This window comes from Protobothrops mucrosquamatus, unplaced genomic scaffold (genome assembly GCF_001527695.2).
Source record: "Protobothrops mucrosquamatus isolate PMUCROS unplaced genomic scaffold, P.Mucros_1.0 scaffold1679, whole genome shotgun sequence".
NCBI classification, from domain to species: Eukaryota; Metazoa; Chordata; class Lepidosauria; order Squamata; family Viperidae; genus Protobothrops; species Protobothrops mucrosquamatus.
In genome coordinates, this window is record NW_015387835.1 from 89,989 (window position 1) to 97,487 (window position 7,499).

Sequence of the window (7,499 nt, forward strand, 5' to 3'; positions counted from 1 at the left end):
TAAGAAATTTTATAATTTGATTTGCATTGCAGCTTTTTAAAAGGAAGAATCATATTCATGTCTTAACATTTAAAACTTCTACCAACAATCAGAGATAACCAAGTTTGTTTTCAAGCAGATAAATAAATAACAAAATTGTTTATTTCAAGGAAAGCTTTGAAGATAAATGATTCCAACAGAATTCTAGAAATTATTCATCAGCAATTGTATCAAATGTATACTGCACTTTAGTACATATCTTTGCATCTCACTGCAGAAGTGGTGCTTAAGTGTTATCAGAAATGCAGAAACAGAGAGTAAGCAATTTAGTTTTTAAAGAGAACAGTGTAACATTACAGAGCTTAATTTCTTTATAAAATAAAGATTTGAACAGCAACAGAAAGTTCATATTTAAAGGCTGCTATATAAATAGTTTGCAATTGTGTTAAATTTTGCTTAGGACAAAGAAAATATTTCATAAGATATGTTTATAAATAGTTAAAGGCACACTTGCTGCATTGGTTATTACTAGAAGATAATGTAATATTAGAAGGCATGTAACGAAAACCCTGTCTATAGTTATTTGTAAAGTGGATATTACATCTTTTTAAAAACCAATATTATTGTTGTGCAGAAATGCATTAATTGCATTTGAAGGCTGGCTTTTTTAAAAGATCTCAAAAAGTATTGATATTGATATGCCATCAAGTTTGTGTTCCCTCCCAGCAATCTTCAGGATGATCTGTTTCCAACCTGGTCCTTCTGGTCTCTCAACAGTGGATTCATCACCACTGTAACTGAGTCCATCATTTCCTTCTGGTCATCCTCTTCCCTTTTCCCTTCCATTTATCCCAGCATTATAGATTTCTTCAGAGATTTAGATCTTCACATAATGTGTCCAAAAATACAGTAATTTGGTCCTGTTCAGCATGACCCTCTTCTTCCAATCTAGTCTCCATAAATAAATATTCTGTTTCACCATGTTCCATTTGGACAGAGGCTTCCTGTCCTGTGTATTACAGATTTCCCATGAGGACAATGAGATGTTCTGGTATTCCCATTTTCCTAAGGACATTCCACAGCTTGATGTGGTCGCCCCAATCAAAAGTCTTTATATAGTTAATGAGCACACACTGTATTTACTTTTTTTATATTCTTTGGCTTTCTTAATTATACGGAGTACATCAATAATAATGCCTCTTGTTTCTCAACCCATTCTAAAGCCAGCTTGAATATCTGGCATATCCCTTTCCGTGTAAAGCTTTAATCTGTAAGCAGTAGATCAGGGGTCTTCAAACTTGGCAACTTTAAGACTTGTGGACTTCAACTGCTTGATTGATTTTGGCAAAGAGGGTTTGTTCCTGTTGCAACAAACAAACCGAATGATGCTCATGGTCTCCTCCAGGAGTTGCCTGATCTGATGTAACCCGGCTCAGGTTATCCCTGATATACATTTCACATCCTGGCTTGTAGACAACATTGAGGTTATAATGCTGCAATGTAAATGCTCTGCAAATGCTTGGGAGCACACAAAAGGGGCTTCTTGAATATGGCTATTAGCGGCTTGTGATCAGTTTCAGCCGTGATTGTATCCTGGCCATAAAGATAATGATGGAACCGCTGGCGGGCAAATATAATACTTAAACATTCCTTTTCAATTTGAGCGTAATTTAGCGCAACAGATGAAAGAGCCCTGGACGCATATGCAACTGGCTGACCTTCTTGCAATAAGCAACATCCTTGGCCATTTTTGCTTGAGTCACTTTGAATTGTAACAGGCTTTGTGACATCATAATATTTCAACACTGGGGCAATGATGACCAAGCATTTTATCTCCTTTACTGCCTGGTCATGCTTGAGAAGCCAGTGCCAAACCCAGGGGTAGGCAACCTTGGCTCTTTTATGACTTGTGGACTTCAACTCCCAGAATTCCTGAGCATGGCTGGCTCAGGAATTCTGGTAGTTGAAGTCCACGAGTCATAAAAGAACCAAGGTTGCCTACCCCTGGACAAACCATATCTTTGTCCAGCAGGCGTCTCAGTGGCTGACACACTTCAGACAGGTGTGGCAGGAATTTTGCTAAGTATGTGACAAAACCTATAAATCTCTGCACCGATTTGGCATTGGCATGTGGCGGCATGTCCACAATGGCTCTAATCTTATCTGGGTCAGCTTTTAAGCCTTGTGAGGACAGGATATGTCCTTAAAAATGGATTTCTTGCACCTTGAACTGCAATTTCTTTGCCCTGAGCCTCAACATCACCTGCCTACAATGGTCTAGTAGTGCAATTAGCTTCTCATCGTGGTCATGCTAAGCTTCTTCATTTGTATCACCACAGCCAACTATGAGAATGTCATCAGCTTTTGGCTCAATTCCACTGAGCCCACTGAAAAGTTCATGCTGCTTTCATGGATACACCTCTGGTGCTATAGAGACTCCAAAGGATAGTTTGAGCTGTTTCTTTCTGCCCCAAGGAGTCCAGAATGTGGTCATGTAGCTTTTCATCCATTTGCACTGTAAAAAGGCATCTCTAGCATCAACAAGCGTGAAAACTCGTGCTTTGGGTAGTTTGTGCAAAATGTCATCAAATGTTGGCATTAGGAAGTGTGACCATTTCAGGGCTATATTCAGAAACTTGGGATCAATGCAGATTCTGATCTTCTCAGGTTTCCTAATAACAACTATGTTACTTATCCAATTGGTAGGCTCAGATACTGAAGTAATATGTCCTACAGCTTCTTACTTGTCCAGTTGAGCTTTGACCTTTGGCTTAATGGCTATTGGCACATTGTGTGGTGCACATTTTAGGTTAAATGGTAGGATCAAGTTCAAAGTGAACCTCTCCTGGAACAGATACTATGGGGTCCTCAAACACCTCATTGTAGACTTGGAAGATTTGCAGTTTTGTCAGTGGCCTCACCAAGGATTTTGAGGAGTGAATCTCAACATTGTGTAACTCAGCCAGGATGGTGAACTGCATCAAACCCAGATGCTCACATGTTGTTCCATACAATAACAGTTTCTGATCGGCTTCCACAATCTCACATTCAAGTTTGTGAATACCCCCATGTATGTTACATTCTGTTTGGAAAATTTCCAATGATTCCATAAGTTCCCCTAAATATAACTTCAGTTTGGTGCTACTAGGGTGAAGGGGTATCTCAACGCCAGTTTCATTTTGTCCTTTAAACTCATGACATCACATGTTGCACCCGAGTCCAGTTGGTAGGGTTGGATTATATTGTTTAATATACAATCTGAGATTTATGAACCATTTTTTGCTCTTAGAGTTTATAGCACCAATGCATTCTTTTATGTAAACCACATTGGTGGCAAACAAGAGTGCATCCTCAGGATCTGTCATTTGCTCAATTGTGTGCAGCTTTCTCGCTTCCATTTTACTCAAGAGACACACTTGTGCAAAATGATTTGGTCTCCCACATGCTCTGCAGGTTTTCCCATATACAGGACACTGCTCTTTCTCTCATACATGCACACTGCCACAATACTTGCATGATACTGAGTTGTTCCCAGGTGAGTTGTGTGAATGAATTTTGTGCTGATGCTTGTACTGATGGTTCTTAATGCTTAGCTGTTGTTTGGAGGCTGCATTGACACTGTCAATCAGTTCTGTGGTACGACATATCTCAATTGCTGCTTGTAAACTTAAATTATGTACCCTCAAAAGGCAGCGGCATGTTCTTTCACTAGTGATACCCAGAACTATTTTATCATGAGTAAGTTCATTTCTCAGAGAGCCATACTCATGGCTCACAGCTTTTTCTCTTAGCCGTGTGACAAACTGTCTATTGCTTCACCTTCTTCTTGCTTACAGCTGCCAAATATCTATCTTTCATATATGACATTTTAGAGGGTCTGAAAAAGACTTCTAAGGCATCTAAGATGGCTTTAGTATCACTTTTTGCTCCTCTGTAAGGGTTAAATTATGCTTGTAAACATGGAGGCATTCACTGCCCATCAACCTCCTCAGTGTGGCTGCTTGCACTGCTACTGTCTTGTCATTTAAACCTGTGGCTCGGGAGTAATCCTCAAACTCTGCTCTGAAGTTGTCCCAGTTATTGCTGCAATCTCCACTCACCCTCATTGCCTCAGGCAATGGACTGCTGTTAGCAGCTGCCATGATGCTGATTTTCTTGCTTCAAATGCCCGGCTTCCAGGACAGGACTGCAAGTGCTAGACTGGCATGCATCAAATGTGTAGAGACAGCGCAGATTCAGATGCTTCTGACACCATGTTTCATGTGGAGTCAGTAAATACAATACAAGCCATCACTGTGCAGAAGCCATCTTCTTAGAGAGAGAATACAACAAGAACAAGAAATGCATCACAGGAACAATAGAGATGAATCATAGAGTAGCAATGTGATACAGGAAACAAATACAATAGAGATGAATGATAGAGCTGCATATAAGGTAAAAATAACACCCATAACAGCCAACTTACGATGGGAGATCTCGCCCATGGCAAATTCACCATGGAACACCTCTCTGTGAGACAATTCCACGTGGGATAACTCAGCATGATAAATGTTATCTGCCACTGTTTCTTCAACATTATTTCCATTGAGAAAAATGGAAATAATGCCGAAGAAACAGTGGCGGATAACATTTATGTGTTGAGTTATTCCACATGGAATTGTCCATGGCAAGTTGTCCCATAGTGAGTTGTCCATTGGTGAGTTGCCAGCAGCAAGATAACCTGTAGTGAGATGGCAGCAGTGGGTTGGCCGGAGCAAGAGGCTCTGGGGTCCTTGAACCTAAGCAGTTGAGCAAGCACATGGGTAAGCAAGCTGGAGAATCAGAACAGAAAGGCAGTTGGGCTGCTAGCACTAAACTCATTTCTTTTCTTTTCTTTTTTTGCTGATTTGACAGTTTGATAAGAAGCCGAGGATGAACACGCAGACCAAATTTTTAAAGAAATTTGGGATTGTTTGGGGCTGAACTGGTAAGGGTGTCTGACATGGGCAAAGTGAAGGAGTGTGGGACTTCAACCATTTGTCTTTGCTTTGCATTGTTTCAGGATTGGGTAATGTCTATGTAGTCTTGTAAGCTAGAAAATCATAAAGGAGCATTTGGCATTTCTAAGCAACCTCCTTCATTAAATAGGCTCTCATTTAACCCTACCACTCCATACATAGGCAATAGTAGACAAAATAACTTATCTCCTTTGACTCACTGAGGTCTCCTTGCCAGCCAATGGTTTATTCTACAAACTTCCGTAATAGGTCTCCAATATGAAATGTTGAAGGGTGTGTCAGAATTGCATGATAACACAAGACAAGGTTGCGGAGACATCTCATATTCCCTCCCTCTCCCACCTCATCTTTAATTGCAATCTGGCATCAAAATTATACTTCTGTTGACTAGACAGAATTAGGATGTGGTCCAGACTTTCATTCAAGGGAAGCCCTAGAATTGACCAATGTCGTGTTTAGAACAGATTGTAATCAGTGGATTAGTTGGAAATAAGATTTATAGTGTGCATAGCCAATCCTCTTTATCAAGTTGTATTGATATATGTGAGCCAAACTGTTCTCTCTGCAGTGCTGGCTGATTTTATTTTATTAAGTATTTATATAATGCATAACAAAGTAGTCCAATTTTTTTTTATTTTGCTCTGTAAGAATAAACCAGATCTAAATATTAGCTGTTTTTGAAAACAAAATGCTTATATAAATATTTTAATAAAAGTAGATTAAGAGAAGAGGAAGTACTTGTTCTATAGATTCAGAAGAAGTTTGTTCTAAGTGGTATTAATTTTATAATGGAACAACTTTCAAAATTATGCTACTTGGCTAGATCTTCTTTCAAAGGATATTGGTAGAGCATGTTCAGAAGATAGCACAACTTAAAAGAAATGACACAAATGGATTCAAATTGCCAGAAGGGGAAGGGGAAGGGGAAGGGGAGGGGAAGGGAAGGGAAGGGAAGGATCTCTGGATAATACAGAGCCATCATACCAGGAAGCAGTAACTCCTAAAGAGTAATGAGATGGGGTCCATGAAATCTCATTTCAGATAGGGAAATACAAGGCAGATTGATTATTGGAAGGAATGGGTAGAAATGAAGAGAAACTGGGAATAAAGCTTTGTAGCTTTCCTCACTCTGTCCTAGGGTATCCTGATCAGATGTCATCAGATGTTGAATCTTTAATTTCATTTAATGTCATTAAAAAGGAATAGAGAAAAGATGTCATATGATTTTATGTTAATTGAATGGGAGCTCTAGTGGATTTGGTGAAAGCTTTATCTAATCCAAGTGCCTGTTTCCAACTTTAAAAAAGATAAATAAAGTTTTGCATATCCCTTCTCCTCAACTTATAATTCAGTGACCTGCCAGCTTGGAAATTAGTACAGCCATTTAAGCCAATAGCCACTCAGAAATCTCTTCATGACAGTCAGCTGATCTACCCACTTCTATCAAGCTAATTCCCTCTGGAATATTTTATGAACACATTCAGTTATACTAATATATATATTGATCTGAGAATATTTGAGGTCAGGCAACATTTCTTTCCTGTGGAGAAAGCTAATAATAAATTTAGTTTCTCCGACTATTTTGACTAGAGGAAGCAGTGATATTGTTCATTAAAAATATACTAATGAAGTTAATATCTCTGCTTCCTCCGAATGTAATATGCTTTTCAAAGTCCTGCAGAATCGTATTCTTTATGAACTGTGTGGATCCTGTCCTAAAGAACCTGCTTCTGAGCCACACCTTTCTCTGTGTGCTTTATCTACAAAGCAATACAATCCAGGAAAACCCTTTTGAACATGAATCATTGGAAGTGTTACATTTTAATTTGGTGACTCAGGAACTGCTCATTTTAATAATTTTATGTTTGAGCCTGCTTATTCAGATCTTCAGAAAAAAATTAATGTAAAAAATTTAGTTCCTGTTCCACGCAGCACTGAGAAAGAACAAGAAAGTATCTAAAGGTTCAGAAGAGTAAATCATATACAGTAGAACTTTAGGACTTTTTCCCTTGTCTTTTAAACATCGATAGTGGTGGAATAATATTTTATTTTATGTGTCAAAACATTTCCACGAGTTTTTCATCAAGCTGTTAATATTTGGTGCATTGAAGAAAGAAATGAAGGGGGTTTAATATTTTGATTTGCCTTTGGGGTTGGCTATTTTGATTTTAAACAGCACAGACAAAAAAGGCATCTAAGCAGCCGTGGTAGCAACCTTAGAAACTGAAATGTAATCAAAGGGCAGTCTGGCTTTTAATATACATTTATAGAATAACAAAACTAGGAGGAACATCATCAAGTCCAGGGTGCCAGGAACTACTTTGCTAACTTACACAATAGATACATATAAATAAAACTTCCTTCAACTTGTGTTACTCCTAGCAAGGTTCCTGGATGTGTTCATGGTGCTATGGCAACAGGGCAGAAGTGGTTAGTCATTGCCTTCTTCGGGGATGTTTTTTGAAATTTCTCAGTCTAGTTTCCAGACATGTTATGTTCTGCTAGTCTCCTTCTCAAGTCCTA